Genomic DNA, 16,488 nt, shown 5'->3' with positions numbered 1-16,488 from the left:
CCCGGGCTTCCTAGGGCGGCCTCCTCACCGCCTGGAAGCCGAGCTGCCCCGGCCCCTTCCCGCAGGGCGCACCCTCCCGCGGGCTTGGCTCCTGCCCCCCGGGGCACAGACCGCGGTCCTCCCGGCCGCCGCCGCCCCTCCCGCCGGCCCTCCTCCCGAGCCCGCCCACCGCCGCCCGCTCCTCCCTCCGCGCTGCGAGCTGGGGGCTCCCACCGCCGGCCACTTTGCCCCTGGGGGGACCGAGCAGCTTTGTTCTTGGGCAGCAGCTGGGCAGGCTGCCGCCGCTGCACTTCTCCCGGAGGACCTGTGTCCCCTCTCCTTATGTGTGTGTTTGTCCGGCACTTTCTGTTTTATTTTCCAAGTTCCAAGCCTTGCCTTTTTACTTTATTTCTTTAGTTATTGGTCTTAAAACTAGCTCTTTCTAGGCACCCGTGCCCCCGGACTTATTACAAGCCTTATCTCAAGACTGAGATTGCTAGATTTTTTTTGGTGGGGGGCAGAGTGAGAGGGGTCGCTGCCCTGTGACCCCTCCACCCCCCAGGAGGGGGCCGCCTGGGGCTGGCTCCTTAGAGGACACTGCTTCCGGTGAATTCCTGCCCTGGACTGGAACCCTAGCTGGCATCGTTTTCAGCTTCTGCCCTGGCAGGTAAGTCCCATGTTCTCTTCCCTGGAGGCTGCCGGAGGTCACGGGGCTCCAGACTTACTCGGTCTCCCCATGGTGTTGATGGAATAGCAGTGGGTGCCTGGAGCTGGGGAGAGTGCCCTCTCCGAACTGAGCTGTTTCCTCCTGGAGCTTGAATGTTAAGCTGTTTGGGGGGGACCTCAGTCCTGAGCTGCCGGGTCTGTGCTTTGCGGACTTCAGGGCAAAATGAAGCCAAGTCAGTGAGAACCTACCCGTCTGATTTGAGGTGAGCAGCTCCAGGAGGCAGGAAGGAGCCCGGAGGTGCCTGCAGTGTGTCAGATGCAGAGACCCATTTCCAAGCTGCGCTTTTATAAAGTTGTGGAGATAGCTCAGCCTCTTCCAACTTTCCAGTAAGAAATTTGGAGTAAAAAAATCAAGGAGGGGGGCGGGGGGAAGGAAAGGAAAATTGACACAGCAGGGAAGGGAGAGTAGCTTACCTTCGGTTTTGTAGTATTTTCAGGGAACTCTGCCTTTTTGGTGGAAATTTGGATCTCTCTCCTATCTGAGCAGTTTATTATCTCTCTCTTCGTGGTCTCGAACCCAGGGGTGCCGTTTTTGTCCTTTGTCCTGTGTGTCATCCAACGCAGCAGGCCAGAGTTTCCTGTCTCAGGTTGGGAAGGGTAACTTGAGTTAGTGGTTTAATTGTAGCATGTGCCCCACTTCTCCCTATTCCCGTGGAAACTCTGAGACGGCAGGGGCCACGCTGACTAGGGTATCCCCCGCCCCGAAGAAGGTGCCGCCCCCTCGGCCAGTCCTGGGGGTCTGCTGGATCCCTCTCCCCAGCACTTCATTCTGCTCCTGGCCACCTTCCGGCACCTGCCCCACACCTGTCCCACACCTGTGACCCTGCGCAGGGCCATTCCAGCCCCAGATCCATCTCATTGATGGTTTATGCCCAGCAAAACCCCAGACAGCCAGGCACCTGCCTGTGAGAACCCCCTGGCTTTGGGGAGAACCTTGGGACCCCTTCTAGTTTATTTAGTTCACTGCACTGTTGCAGGAAGGTTCTAAATTCCCCAGGGCTTCTGCGCAGTCAGAGGCAGGCTGAGAGGAGCGCGCTGCCTGGCTGTGCAGCAGGTGCAGGTGAGGCCAAGCTGCGCGGCTGCCCTTCCCTTCCACTCACAACCCTGTTGCTTTACGCGGCTGCCTGAGCTGGGGACTGTCCACACGAGCCTCAGTTTCCTCATCTTCCACATGGAGGTGATAGAAGGGGTGCGAAGGACCGTTCTGGGAGAGCCGGGCACGAGGTAGGCACGCTGCCCATCTCAGCGGCTTCTGCTTGTCAGCCCTGGGGAGGCAGCACCAATGCCCCGTCCTAGAATTCCTTGTCACTCTGCTACTCAGGGTCTGACTGTGACTTTGGGCAGTCGTCACCTTGTTGTTGGGCCTCTCATGCAAGGCCAGAGACTGGAAGAGATGAAGAGTTTCTTTCCGGGGACACAGGAGTGACTCTAGGGCATCCGGGGGGCCTTTACAATTTTCAGAACAGGGGCACCTGGGGGGCTCAGTCGGTTAAGCGTCCAACTTCGGCTCAGGTCATGATCTCGCGGCTCGTGAGTTCGAGCCCCATCTTGGGCTCTATGCTGTCATCACAGAGCCCCTCTTGGATCCTCTGTCCCCCTTTCTCTCTCTCCGCCCCTCCCCTGCTTGTGCGCTCGCTCTCTCTCTCAAAAATCTTCCAGATTTCATCACATGTCTAGAAGAGCCTTTCCACATCTACAAAATGGTTAAGTAAACAGCTCACAGGCTGATCCAGCCACAGAGTTGTGAACTTGATTTTAATTTAAACTTGATTGAATTGCTTGCCAGGAAGTTGTTCGGCAGATTTTACGTGCAAATCTTAATCTTTGTCTTTTCTTGAAAAACAAGAAGACGGGACAACTTGTCCCTTGCATACAGTCAGAGCACCTGTCCCCTTTAGCCAGGTGGATGCCCTCTGCTTGTCCACGACTGTCTGTGTGACCAGAGCAGGGTCTCCTCGGACACTGGAGTTTTCCGGCTCTGGACTGGATGAGCCGGGTTCTCTCTCCCTCCCTGATTCCATTCTAGGAGGGTTGTTGATAAGCGGAAGTGGTTTCAGAGGGGGAGAAACCAGGATTCCTGGGAACAGAAGCCACGGCTCGTGTGGAAGGGCGATTGCCACTGTTAGAAAGGTCATCCAGTGCGGGGTGGCCATGGTGGCCTGCAGGAATGTCCTGTACAAGACAAGTTGATCTTCTCTCTTGGTCCTAGTGAGGGAAGTTTGCTGGATGCTGGATTCCAGCCCAGGAGGGAGAGCTGTGCAGAGACAGAGGGAGCCATTCGGCGGGGGTGGGGGGGTGGGGGTCCCCCAGTACTGTAGGTGTTTAAACAAAGGTTGGATGGCCATTTCACATGGCTGGTGGAGGGTTGGGCTGGACCTTAGACGCTTGGGCCTGGTGTATATTCAGTCTTTTCCCAGCCTGAGATCTTACACTTCCTGAGTGTTTCCTCTCTATCCTCAAAATTCCGCTAGTCCTCTCCTGCCTCCTCTCTCCCTTCAGTCCTGCTGCTGCTGATGATGAAGGCTGACCCAGCTTGTGTGGTCACTGAGGGCCGGAACTGTGAACTCTGTGTGTCATTCATGTCTCGGTTTTATAAACAGAGAGAGAAAGGACCTGTGATTGACTTACCTGAGGCCAGGTGGAGAGAAGACAAGGCGTCAGGACTCAGAGCCACTTCTGGGGCATCAGAGCCTCTTGTCACTTCTACAAAGACCTGTTTCCACATGCTGGGAAAATGTGCCCTCAAAAGGGCCCATCCTTACTGATGCAGGCCCACAAGAGGAGCCAGAAAATGAGCCCAAGGTGATTTTTTAGGGTGGGAAAGGTCCCTGGGAATTTGTAGCCAATCCACTACTGAGGAATTGAATACATGCCAGGTTGCCTGACACAAATAACTAGAAGATCAAGGAAGGACAAGATCTGGTGAGAAGGGGGGAATTGGGATCCCCGCCCCCATTTTACAGATGAGGAAACAGAGTCCAGGAAAACAGGAGTGGCTTCCCTGCTTTGTATTTCGAGAAGTGGGTCTCAAACACAGGTCTCCTGGGGTCCCAGCACACAGAGGGGTTGACCCTTTGGTCTTCCTGCCCAGGGTTCGGCATTGTGCAGCTGTGGGTGTGCACACGTGTGTGTGTGTGTACATGCATGCAGGTGTGGGACAGGGTTGGTACCATTTTGTATTGCTTCTTGAAATTCCTTCAAGTGGATGAGCTAACCATCCCCCCTTGCTACGGCCGTGGGCATCTTTGTGCACGTGGCTTCCTCCATGTGGCCAGGACATGCTCAGATCATTCACAAGGACTAGGGTTTCTGGGCCAAAGCATGTAGGTGTTTCAGTGTTTTCGGGAGATATCAGGACTGAGCATTCGCGAGAGGCTGAATACCAGGTAATGTCACAGCACAGAATAAAGGAGGTATTGGTAGAGACCCAGGGGATATGTGGAGGGTGGGCCTCCCAGCGCTGTGCTCGCGAAGACGCCGGGATCATTCTGTGACAAAGCCATCTGACGGCTGAGCTCCATCCTACTGCCCACTACGGAGGCCGAGTGCCGCAGCCAGTAAACTCCCGGTCCCTGGAAGCTTGTTCCTTCTAGTTAATTCTGGCTGTGTTCTGGTGGATGTGAGAGTATCATTTAATTTTTTTTCAGTTTGGTTCATAGTAAAATACAGGGGAAAGAAGGGATTTACACCATCTTTTGGCTGGAACTAACTAAGGGGAGAAGTCTCTGCTCTAACTACATACTGGCTTATCCCGGACGCGGGAACTGGCCTTGACTGCCTGCTTCGCCAAGTTGCTGGGGGGCAGTCTGCTCCTGAGTCCAAAAAAACAAGAAAGAGCCAAGTGGCCTAAACAGCAAAACAAAGTGTCACTTAAAAATTAAACAACTGTTATCTTGTTTGTGATTATGGATTCAGAGCGACTGCACAGGGCTTTGCCAGATAATCACCCCTTCTAAGGGCGCTCTCATCTGAACACTGTGCACTGAGCATCAGAGCCACCTCGCCCGACCTCCTTATCTGCTGACTGCATCCCACGTCTCTGGCCACCTTCCCTTGGCCCCCCTCCCTGGACAGCGGAATCGCTGCTTCCCACGGCAGCCTGAAACGCATCGTGGAGTATCTGGTTAAAGTCTTCCTTTTATTGAAATGGAAGCTCTCCCTACCACTTCCGTCTGTCAGTCCCTACTGTGTGTTTTTGGAGCTACTTGGCATAACTTAGATCCCATTTCCTGTGACATTTTTTTTGAGCTGTGTAAAAACAAAACAAAGTGCCCCCTGAGCCTATCTGAGATTGAGTGCCAGTTGGCCCCAGGCTGGGGGCTCGGCATTCTGACTTCCATCATTTACTCCTGTGAATTGGCTGTGCTCTTACCCCTTGTACAGATGGACAAACTGAGGCTTAGGACTGTCTCGCAGTTAGTAAGCTGCAGTAGAATTGGGATTCAAACCCACATCTTGGCACACAGCTCATGCCCTTAACCAAAATTCCAGACTGAGTGTCTAAGGTAAATGTATGGAATTCATCCAAAGAGGCAGATATACCATTTGGAAGCTCTTTTTACTTAAAAAAAAAAAATGTTTTCTCATTAGAATGGTTTCAATTATAAAAGTAATAAAAGCATATTGTTACAAGTGAGGCAATATTGGCAAACCCCTGCACCCTGCCTTAACCAATAGTAACATTGTGGCAAATATCCTTTTATAACATTGTATCCAAACATATACATGAATCAAGACCCGGTGTTTGAACAATTCAGGAGCAGTAACAATGAATTCTAAAACGTGTTTCTGTAGCACAATGTCTGGCTCATAGGAAGTACTCCATTAATAATTGAAAGGTTGAATTGTATTTTGTTTTGCTTGGTCTAATGCTTGCTGGGAGCCCACGGGGCAGTGGTGCAGGGGTTCCATTTGCTTTCAGCAAAAGTGATGGACAGAATGAGGCCCTGGGTGGATTGCTTCCAGGTCTCTGGAGAAACACCTAATGGCAAGCCAACTTTTTTCCTTTGCTCCCAAGCTGCTGTGAGCAAGTAACCTTGGGCTCTCCGTGCCTGTTGGATTCTTTGGTCCACCCTGACCGCAGCAGCCCAACTCCTCGTCGTCCACCGCTATAGCCCACGATGGGCTTGTCTGTTTCTACCGCCAGGCAAGGAGTTCCTTGAGATCATGGGTTCTGCTTTATTTTTCTATGAACTACCAGTGTCTACACAATGCTGGGCATAGTAGGAGCTCAACAAAATCTTTGTGGAACAGAGTAATTTCAAAATGGTGTTAATCAAGTGCGTGGCGTGTGGTAGGTATTGGATCAATCACAATTTAAGTCACAGTCTGCTGAGTGAATGAAATATCGGAGTTGGAAAAGTCAGAGGGATACTGCCGCCATCTGGCACAGTGCCTTACACAGGTGTACCCAACAGCTGGGGCTCAGGGCGAGCTCTGTCCGACGACCAGGCAGGTCTGGCAGCTGTGCATTGTTGAGGCCCGCACTGAGCCCAGGGACCGGCCTGTGTTGGTGGGAGTAGGTCTGGCTCATGTGTGAATTTGGCCCTCCTATTTGCTATCTGCGTGGTTTGCAGCACCATTTAGAACATCTCTGTGCAGGAGCCCAGAGAAGGAGCCCAGAGAGCATAATGAGTGTCGGCCCAGGGCCCAGGGATCTATAGTGGGTGAGCAGGGCTGACGTCCTTAGCTGCTGGTAGGTCAACTTCCTACCTTTACAAGGTCGTAGTGGCCCCAGGACTCCCGTCCAGCCACTAGCTTGTTCTTAGACCAAGGAAAAAAGTGCCGGAACCCCTTGATCACCTCCTCCCTAAAGTGATTCGGCAGCTGTGTACCGCGAATGTAAATATAGATGTCTGGAATTCCTTGTGTCTTAGCTTGGCCAGTTCACACTAGCTCTTCCCACAGGGGTCCGCCCAGTTACTGTTCGTCCCGCTCTGAATGCTAGGCGTGCTTAGGGGCTGAAGGGTGAATACAACACGGCCCTGATGCCAGGCTGCTCCGTGTGCTAAGGGTGACGGTTCGGGGTGCTCTGTGCTGGGAAGGACAGAAGAACGCTTCCCCCCAACAATCGACCGCTTACCACGCACCAAATACTCCTACAACGCACACACTGGCACTGAGGGTTTATGTACCCCCAGCCCCGCCCTGGGGAGCTTCAGCAAGCCTGGAGCTATTCGGCGATCACTTTATGTACGAGGAGACACCCAGAGAGGTTCCGTGACCAGCCCAAGGACAAGGGACCAGATAAGAGCAGAAGCCTCTGCTGCAGGTTACTCTACACTACTCCTCACTACTCCTCTCTCTGGTCTCCTCTGTGTCAGAGTGTGACTTACCAGGGCCGGGGTTTGATATAAGGCTCCCAGGATGGGTAACAGCGACGCTGAGTCTTAAGGAAAGAGGAGAATTCGCCATGCTCTTTCTCACTGATGTGCTCCTCCTCCGGGCCGTGCCCTACGTGCACGGTCCCAGAGGCAGAAACTCTGCCTTGTGGGTCTCCATGTCGGGGACTCTGGCGGGGCCTTGGGCGGGCGGGGGATACAGTGCTTGTGGCACGAGTGAGCCTTCGTGCCGGTGAGTGGTGGGGGCGGTGCGGAGACGCATGACTGCGTGGATGGGGGGCACGTGGGCAGCTTCGATGAAACAATGAACGAGGAGGCCAACACACGGAGGGGAAAAGGGGTGAGTGAGTGGGTGAGTCCTCATTGCCAAGTTTCCATCAGCCATGCCTGATTGGTCTTCCAGGTGGGAAGGAAAGAGGGCGGGTTCGCGGTGGCCCTTGGCTCCAACACAGCTTCTCCAGAGGCTTCTCTTCCGTCCACCCTGCTGCAGGCTCCCGTCAGCGAACGCTCCGACGACGTGTCCACAGCCCGGCTTTGCCAGGCACAGCCAAGCACAGAGGCAGGGAAGGCAGCTCCTCCCACAGGTCCCTGGAAGGAGAGGCGTTCTGGGGCTTCCGCTCAGCTCTGTCCTGGGGTCTCAGCGCCGTGATGCCAAAGCCGCAGGGCTCCTTTAGGAACCGAGCTGGAGATCCCAGTACCATGTCAGCTCGGAGACCTCTGGCATGTTGGGGTGTTTGTGAATCAGTTCCCTGGAAAGATAAGTGACCCTGAAGATTCCTGGGGCCACCCCGTGCATCCCTGGCCTTCCTCCCATGCTCGTGCCTGCAGAATGACAGCGACTGGTGGGGGTCTGTGGCAGTACCTTGGGCAAAGAGAAGCACTCTTAGCGAGTAGGCAAAGGGTAACTCCTGTGTGAATCCACAGGCTTCAGTAGAAGGCTCAGGATTATTAAAAAAAATTTTAAAAACATAAAAGAGATCTCCCCATTACTAATGAGGTGAAGTACAGAGTTAAATGTAGTTTACACATTCGATCTGTGGATTGGTTTGTTTCTGTTGCATTGATACATGGAGGGCCTGCCGTGTGCCTGTCAGCATTCCAGGCAGGGAGGAAGAGAGACCAGAGACATGATCCCTAAGTCTGAGGAGCCCGGTGGAAAGCACAGACCAATAAGCAGGTCAACTTTTATTTTATTTTATTTTATTTTATTTTATTTTATTTTATTTTATATTTTATTATATTTTATTTATTTTATTTTATTTTATTTTATTTTATTTTAAGATTTTTTTTATTTTTAAGTAGTCACTGTATCCAGTGTGGGGCTTAAACTCACAACCCTGAGATTGAGTCCCATGCTCTACTGACTGAGCCAGCCAGGTGGCCTCTAAGTAGGTCACTTTTAAAAAAATCGTTATTTATCTTGGGAAGGGGGGAATGGCAGAAGGAGAGAGAGAGAGAGAGAGAGAGAATCCCGAGTAGGCTCCATACTCAGTGCAGAGCCTGATGGGAGGCTCATTCTCATGACAGTGAGATCATAACCTGAGCCGATACCAAGAGTCAGATGCTCAACTGACTGAGCCACCCAGGTGTCCCTAGTAGGTCAATTTTAATACCACTTGTGGGGTGCTAAAATTCAGGGGTTTGTGGGAGCCTAGAAAAGATAGTGACACACTTCCTGCCTGGGAAATCAGGGAAGGCTTCCTGGAGGAGGAAGCATATAAGCTGGGCTTTGAAGCATGAGTAGGAGTCTGCCTGGCAAGGAAAAGACATCATCTGAGGCAATGTCAGAGAGTTAGGAAAAGAAAATTCTGGTGTGTACAAGGAAGAGAGAGAAGTCCTTGAGGTTAGAGGGTAAGCTTCATGAGGTTGGGTGTGGGGGCCGTGAACCTGGAAAAGGAGGTTGGAGCCAAATTGAAAAGGGCCATGAAGAGAAGACTTTGTGCTGGGAAATGATAGGAACGGACCTGTCTCATCCGATGATACCTGTGCTGAGGGTGAGCACACCCTCTGCAAACTCAAGAGTATAACATGGGAATTTATAGTCTTGTCCAGGTGTAAGGGTCTCCTTCTCAGAAGGGACACTGTCCTCAGAGCTTGGGGGGACTGTGTGCCCTCAGGCAGAGTGGGGATCAGAGATGACAGGTTCTCCACAGGTGGGGGCTCCCAACAGCCCTCTTGCTGGAGCCCACCTGGGGGAGACCATGCCCCCCCTGATCGCCACTTGGCAGCCGCCCTTTCCCTCAGCTTCCCCATCCAGAGATGGCTAACACCTCTCAGACTCCTCCTGTTCTAGCACCTTGACCTTAGAGGTGTGCAGGGTACCTTGCAGAGTCACGAGCCCCCGTTTCTGGGACGTCTACACCTGCCTGCGTGTGGAAGAGGGCAGCAGAGTGGGGGCCTGGAGCAGACATTGGGGTGGACCCCTCTCAGACCGAGGTCTCGAGCCAGATGCTGTGGTTCTGCAGAGACAACCACTGGCATGGAGTAAATGCTGGAAAGGGTTCTCTGATGAGGATAACTTCCTTTAGTGGAGTGCTGGCAGCTTTTGTTGTTGTTGTTGTTTTGGTTTTGGTGTTTGTTCTTATGGCCACCATTTTCATTTTAGGGTGCTGAGCTGGGGACTTGAATGGCTCCGCTCAGCTGGGGGGTGAGGTTACAGGCGAGCTGGGAGACAGGAGCTCAGAGCACGTGGCTAGGGAGTGGTGGACCGGGGGCAGAGCACAGTTGCTCTGGCCCCACGGTCCACAGCTCTCCCAGGCACCCAACTGTCTCCCATCCCCAGGGCTTCACGACTGTCCCCTAGGAAGAGGGGAGCCTGCTGGGGACACCACCTCCAGAATCAGTGTGGGTGCCTTGCACTATTTATACCCATTGCTTCATCAGACCAGACGCTGCTCAAAATAAGTTAAACAGAAATATCTTTCTGTGTCCTCAGGACCCTGTAATCCGAGACTGTGTCTTGTGAAATGACCCGAGACGGTGTATTCAGAGGGGAAAAAAGGAAACAAAAGAAACTTAAAAATGGGGAACAGTTCAGTCCTGAGGATGTGGAAGACGTAAAAACAGGGTCGTGACAGCTCTAAGATGCTGGATGAACTAATGGAGCGTGAAAGAGCATCTCCTCCGGCTGAAGGGAGGGCGGTCCCCTGTCTGTGCTGCCCTGTTGGCCCAGAAGGGACGCTGGGTGAGGGATCTGGATGGACTTTGGAAGTCAGCCCCGGAGGGGAGGCTCAACTGGGTAATTCTCAGAAAGCGGTCTAAACTGGGTGGAGAATCAGAGCTGAAAGGAGGAGAAGAAGAGGCAAGATGCGGAGGGAGGACGACGGTTAAGGAACCGGGGAGGCTGCGTGTGGGAGGCTGACTGGGTTCGGGCAAGCGGGGGCCGCACCTGCTGGCCTGGTTAAGCACACGCACCTGCTCTGTGCTTTGCGAGGGAAGGAGCCTCGGCACGGATGGGCTGGAGTTTGAGAAGTGAGGTGGGGAAGCGTTTGCTTCAGACATCACAGCTGTGGTGCCTCTGGACTCTGGACAACACTGGGGTAGGTGGCCAGGTGACGGGCGTCGTCTCCTTCCCCTTGGTGTATGGCTTCGTTCTCCATCAGGATCCCCCGGGTCACGGCAAATGGCCTCCAGCATCTCTATACTTTGCGCTTGCCTTAGGAACGTACCCCTCTCCGGACACGCCAGCAGAGCTCCCAGAGATGGCCCCGCTTGATTACATGTTTGACCCCTGTCGCATTCCAGCACCCAGGGTGCCGATGGGAAGCCTATGCTGGTCTGGTTTGCTGCCTCCCCACTGGCCAGGCACGTGGGGTTCCCCCACGTGAACCACATCAACAGAGGGTAGGAGGGCAGTTTCTGCAAAAGCGGGAGGTGAATTCTGCTACCAGAGGAAGGGAGTCTAGGAGGGAAAGCAGTGGTGGGGCCAGGCAGGAGACAATCCCTGGGGTGCAGGGGCTCAGGGGACAGATGGGAGTGGTCCCAGGGTGCCCGATTATATGGCCCTTCTCTCCCAGCTCCCCTAAAACTTTGTTTTCTTAAAGTTTATTTACTTTTATTGGGGCCAGGGGGTGAGGGGAGAGAGAGGGAGAGAGAACAAGTGGGGGAGGGGCAGAGAGAAGGAGAAAGCGAGAGAATCCCAAGCAGGCTCCACACTGTCAGCACAGAGCCCGATGCAGGGCCCAAAGCTACTAATCGTGAGATCATGACCTGGGCCAAAATCACGAGTCAGACACTTAACCGACTAAGCCACTCAGGCACCCGTCCCCTAAAATCCTTTAGGTTCGGCATCTTTGTGGAACTGAAAATACGATTCAAAGTCAATGAGCATTTCCCTGTGTGTAATTTTAAGCACAAAACTCAAAGCACTGGGCTTCAGGGGCCCCCGTCTGCCCTGGACCGACCTTCCCGCTTACCTCTTGGTTTCCTTCCAGAGGCAGCCGGTAACCCCTGGATTGGGTGGCCCAGAATGGGAATCCAGCCTCTGCCATTAATAACCACAGGGCCTTGAGCAATGTCGTGGGCTGGGGATTCCAGTCTGTGAAACGGGACAGTAACTCTGAGCACATGAGGCTATTGGGGGCTTCCGTGGGACTGAGTAGATGGATGTCCATGCTGTGCACCTGCTGTGTGAGTGGTGCTCAGACACTTACTGGACCTCACGTTCGGGTCCCTTCTCTCTGGGAGTGTCCACCAACCTTGAGGGGGTTGGAGGGGGGCAGCGTGTTTCCTGTTTACCTGCCAGACCTGCAGGCAGATGCAGGAGGTGATTAATAGTAATAATGTGGGGCCCCGGGGTGGCTCATTCAGTTGAGCGTCTGACTTCAGCTCAGGTCATGCTCTCACATTTGTGAGTTCGAGCCCCGTGTCGGGCTCTGTGCTGACAGCTCAGAGCCTGGAGCCTGCTTCGGATTCTGTCTCCCTCTCTTTCTGCCCCTCCGTTGCTCACACTTTGTCTCTCTCTCTCTCTCTCTCTCTCTCAAAAATAAATTAAAAAAAAAAACTTCAGAAAATTAAAAAAAAAAATAGTACTAATGCTAAAGAAGCCATCTTTGGACAACTGAAACTTGCTGGTATGTGGGAACGACACCGGTTTCTGTTCCCCATCTTTGCTCTCAGCTGTGCCTAATCAAAGTCCCTTTCTTTTTTAAATTTTTTCAATGTTTGCTTATTTTTGTGAGAGAGAGACAGAGACAGAGCGTGAGCAGGGGAGGGGCAGAGAGAGACAGAGGGAGACACAGAATCCGAAGTAGGCTCCAGGCTCCGAGCTGTCGGCACAGAGCCCGACGTGGGGCTCGAACCCACGAATCGCGAGATCATGACCTGAGCCGAAGTTGGACACTTAACCCACTGAACCACGCAGCTGCCCCCCCCCCCCCGGGTTCTTGGGAGCAGGTGCAGATGATGAGGTGGGGGCAGGTGTCTGAGGGCTGGGACCACTTCCCAGGCTGTTCGTTTCGGAGTCCAGAAACTGATGGAGGCCTTTTACCCCTCCCTGCACCCCTCTTTCTGGATGTCTGGCTCCTTCCCATTATTCAGATCTCTGTTCGGTGTCCCCACCTCAGAGACTGTCCTTTCACAAAGAGTAAAAACTGTCCTACCCAAGTCATCTATCCCTTGACCCCACTGTGTTCAAATCAGTTATTCTCTGAAACCCTATTGGTACTTGTTTCCTGGGTTAGTTTTCTCCTCTTTTCCTGGAAAGCAGGATCCAGGGAGGCAGGGATATTGCTCTGACCCAATGATTAAAACAATGCCTGGCACGTAGCCGGGTCTCGGGAAGTACTTGCTGAGTTAGTGAATCGACGGCCGTGGACCGTGCAGGAGAGTGAAGCAGCGGGCGCCGGCCTCTGGGTGAGGATTGCCTTCCACGCCCTTCGGGGACCAGTTTAAGAAATATTTATTGTTCAAAGAATAGACAGAGCTTGAGTTTCATTCACAGATTTTAGCAACTGGGAGAGAAACCACTGGCATCTCGCCTCTTGTTAGGGGGAACAAAATAACAGATAGGAAATCTCTGCGGATTCCACAGCATAAAGAAGGAAACCACGTCCCTCCTCCAATTCTGTCTCCTTCAGTCAGAGGGATCCTGTGCTTTGGCAGGGTGGGGTTGAGCGGGTTCCATTTACATCTTGGGATGCCTGACTGAGGAGGACACATGACTGGACGCATGTTCTTGCCCAATGGCAGGACAAGTCTCCTGCGGGCTGGGTCCCTTCCTTGTCTCCTCTCCCACGAGGCACCTGGTCACACGCTGCTGTTCTCTGGAGGACGGGGACCGGTCCCCTCTCTGGTCCAGTGACACAGACACTGAATCTAGGAGCACAGTGGCCCGGGATTTAACCCCAGTTCTGTCACCTCCTGGCCGTGTGATCCGCGGCACAGTCCTTAACTCTCCTGAACTTGAGACCCCCTTGCCGGCTTGTTAGGACGATCTAAAACAATGCAAGTGAAACCACCAGCATGGTGCTGACTCAGTCTACCTCTTGTCTCATTGTGCCTTTGTATGGTTGCCCGTCATTACCACAAACACAGTTGGCTCAGCTGCCATTCTGTAGGGTTTTTTTTTTTTAATTAAAAAATTTCTTTAATGTTTAGTTTTGAGAGAGAGAGACAGAGAGAGAGAGAGAGAGAGAGAGCGAGAGCGAGCAGGGGAAGGGCAGAGAGAGGGAGACACAGAATCCAAAGCAGGCTCCAGGCTCTGAGCTGTCAGCACAGAGCCTGATGTGGGGCTTGAACTCATGAACCACAAGATCATGACCTGAGCCGAAGTTGGATGCTTTTCACTGACTGAGCCACTCAGGTGTCCCTAAAATTTTTTTAATGTTTATTTACTTTTCCAGAATGTCACAGAGTTGGAGTCATACCGTGTGTAGCCTTTGCAGATGGGTTTCTTTCACTTCCTGATATGCATTTAGGGTCCCTCCGTGTGCTTTCATTGCCTTGAGAGCTCGTTTCTTTTTAGCGCCAAATAGTATTCCATTGTCTGTGCCACAGTTTACTTACCTGTTCACCTGCTGAAGGGCATCTTGAGGGATTCCAAGCTTTGACAGTGATGAATGCGGCTGCTGTAAACATCCACGTTCAGGTTCTCGCGTGGACAGAAGTTTTCAGCTCCTTTGGGTAAATGCCAGCGAGCGTGATTGCTGGATCAGCTGGGAAGAGCTCGTTCGGTTTGTGAGAAACCCCCGAACTGTTTCCCAAGGTGACTGCGCCGTTCTGCGTCCCCAGGAGCCGTGAGTGCGCGCGTCCCTGTTCCCGAGCGCGCACCCCTGTTGCTCGGCCTCCCCGACAGGTGCTGTCCGTGCGCATGCTCCGGCCACGCCCAGAGGTGTGTGCCGGGATCTCGTATTTTACAGTTTTCTGACGCTGCGCGACGTGGAGCTTCTTTCCGTGTGGTTACTTGCCGTCTGTGCATCTTCTTTGGTGAAGGGCCTGGTAAGAACAGCGTCCCATTTGTTAAAATAATTTTTAACTTTATTTTAGAGAGAGAGAAAGAGCGCAAGTGAGGGAGGGGCAGAGAGCGAGGGAGAGGAAGAGAGACTCTTAAGCAGGCTTCATGCTTAGCTTGGAGCCTGACTCGGGGCTCAATCCCATGACCCTGGGATTATGACCTCTGAGCTGAAATCCAGAGTCTGACGCTTAACTAACTGGGCCACCCAGGTGTCCCCGTTGACCAATTTTTAAAATCAGGTTGTTTGGTTTCTTATTGTTGAGTTTCAAGCGTTCTTTGTATATTTTGGTAGCGGTTCCTCATCAGGTGCGTCTTCTGCTAATATTTTCACGTTCTCTGTGGCTTTTCATGCTCTTGGAGTTTGTCGGCATTGTTGTGTAGTTAAAAGTGCCCCGTACACAGTGCTCAGCGTAGAAGTCCCATAAAAATACTGGATCGGAGAAGAGAGCAGAAATACAGAGGTGCCCTGGTGTGTCCACTTCCATTCCTAGGTGTAAGGGGAAGGGGCCCACGCAGCATCGGAGGTGGGAGAATTCTCTTGCTATACCCCAGAGCTGTGACCACCCCCACCCTGTCCACCTTTCTGGGGGTGTCCCCAGCCCCACTTTCTCTTCCGAGCTCTAGACTCAGTTGCCTGTCTGTCTTTGGCTTCTCCACCTGGCTCCCTTCTGGTGCCTCAGACTCACTCAGTCCAGGGGGAGCCCCTCATACCCACGACCCACAGTGACCAGCTCCAGTGCTTAAACTGGGAGTCTGGGCTCCCCACCCCCAAGTTCTCCTCTCTCCCCTCTGCTCCCTGCTGGTCACCCTTATCATGGCATCTGCAGTCATCCCAGGGGAGGTGGTCTGCGTCTCTTACTTGGCCCTGCACCGCCCTCCTCACGCCCCCCACCCCCCCGCCGCTCCACCTGGCACTCTGCAGGATGGATGTCCATTCCTGTGCCTGAGAGCTTCCACTGGTCCCAGGAGTTCTCCAGGCGGTCTGGCCCCTTGCTCTGGGCACCACACAAGTCCCTAGGTGGTCTTATGAACACTCTGTCCTCAAACCTAAATACCTGCCTCTCCATAAACCCTTACCTTCTCCTTTAGCTTTCATTCCCGCCTGCAAAATACTGCCCCCCTTGCTTATCCCACGAGTGATCCTCGAAGGGAGACCATCCATTCCTGGTGCAGGCAACCCTTGTCCTCCTGGCTACTCTCCTCTCACCTTCCCAGGCTCAGCTCAGACATCACCTCCTCCAGGAAGCCTCCGCTGACCTCCCGGGCCTGAGGTCAGTGCTTGTCCTTCCTTCTACCAGAGCTCTGACTGCAGGGAAATGTAAGCATCTTCTCGTTTGTCTGTCTCCACCATTAGGCTGCAGTCCCTGCGCAGAGTATCCTATCCCACGGGCCTGGCACCTTAGTAAGTGCTAACATTAGCTCAGACTGAGAATCTCCCCTCAACATTGACTGTGGCAATGTTGGCCAGCATTTCACTTTATAAAAGATGATCACACCCATCGCCTCATCTCCTCTACAGATCCACGAAGGAGGGGATATCGTTCCCATCTTATAGGTGAGGAGACAAAGGATTGGAAAATCACAAAAATAGCGTGCCTTAAGCACTCACTGTGGTCAGGTATGGTTCTAAGCTTTTTACATGGAGTCACTCAGTTAATGCTTCCTGTCGCTTGGGTATACCGATCTTACATGAAAGGGCTGAGGTCCAGAGAGGTTAACTGACGCCCTTGGTTTGCACAGCTAGGAAGAATTCTGGTCAAGAAGCTTCGTCATCATGCTTGCTGCCCCGGGAGAAGCCAGTGCCCCCGATGGTTCCCAGTGGACGAGAGGTACTCTGTACGGATTTGTTGACTGAGGAGGACTCCCTCCGGGTCACACAGAGCCAAGTTTGAATCTAAGATGCAGGCTTTCCAGTGCTCCCCTGGCTTCCCTATTTGGGCTCTCGAACAGACTTGCAGAGAGCAAGCCATCCTGCTCCCTCTTCCCCAC

At 53.0% G+C, this 16,488-nt stretch overlaps 1 protein-coding gene across 1 annotated transcript in view; it reads left to right on the top strand.

Moving 5' to 3' along the window:
* The first annotated feature begins 1 nt into the window (after position 1).
* The window catches only part of COL22A1 (collagen type XXII alpha 1 chain), a 258,748-nt gene continuing 242,261 nt past the window's right edge, over positions 2-16,488 (top strand). The window contains exon 1 of the mRNA XM_019459762.2: positions 2-646. The gene's annotated coding sequence lies outside the window, so the exon portion shown is untranslated. The remainder of the gene's footprint in view (positions 647-16,488) is intronic.

This window comes from Panthera pardus, unplaced genomic scaffold (assembly GCF_024362965.1).
Source record: "Panthera pardus isolate Hobbes unplaced genomic scaffold, ASM2436296v1 HiC_scaffold_7, whole genome shotgun sequence".
In the NCBI taxonomy this organism is placed as follows: Eukaryota; Metazoa; Chordata; class Mammalia; order Carnivora; family Felidae; genus Panthera; species Panthera pardus.
The sequence above is the reverse complement of the archived record's forward strand: the minus strand, read 5'-3'. Positions and strand labels throughout refer to the sequence as shown.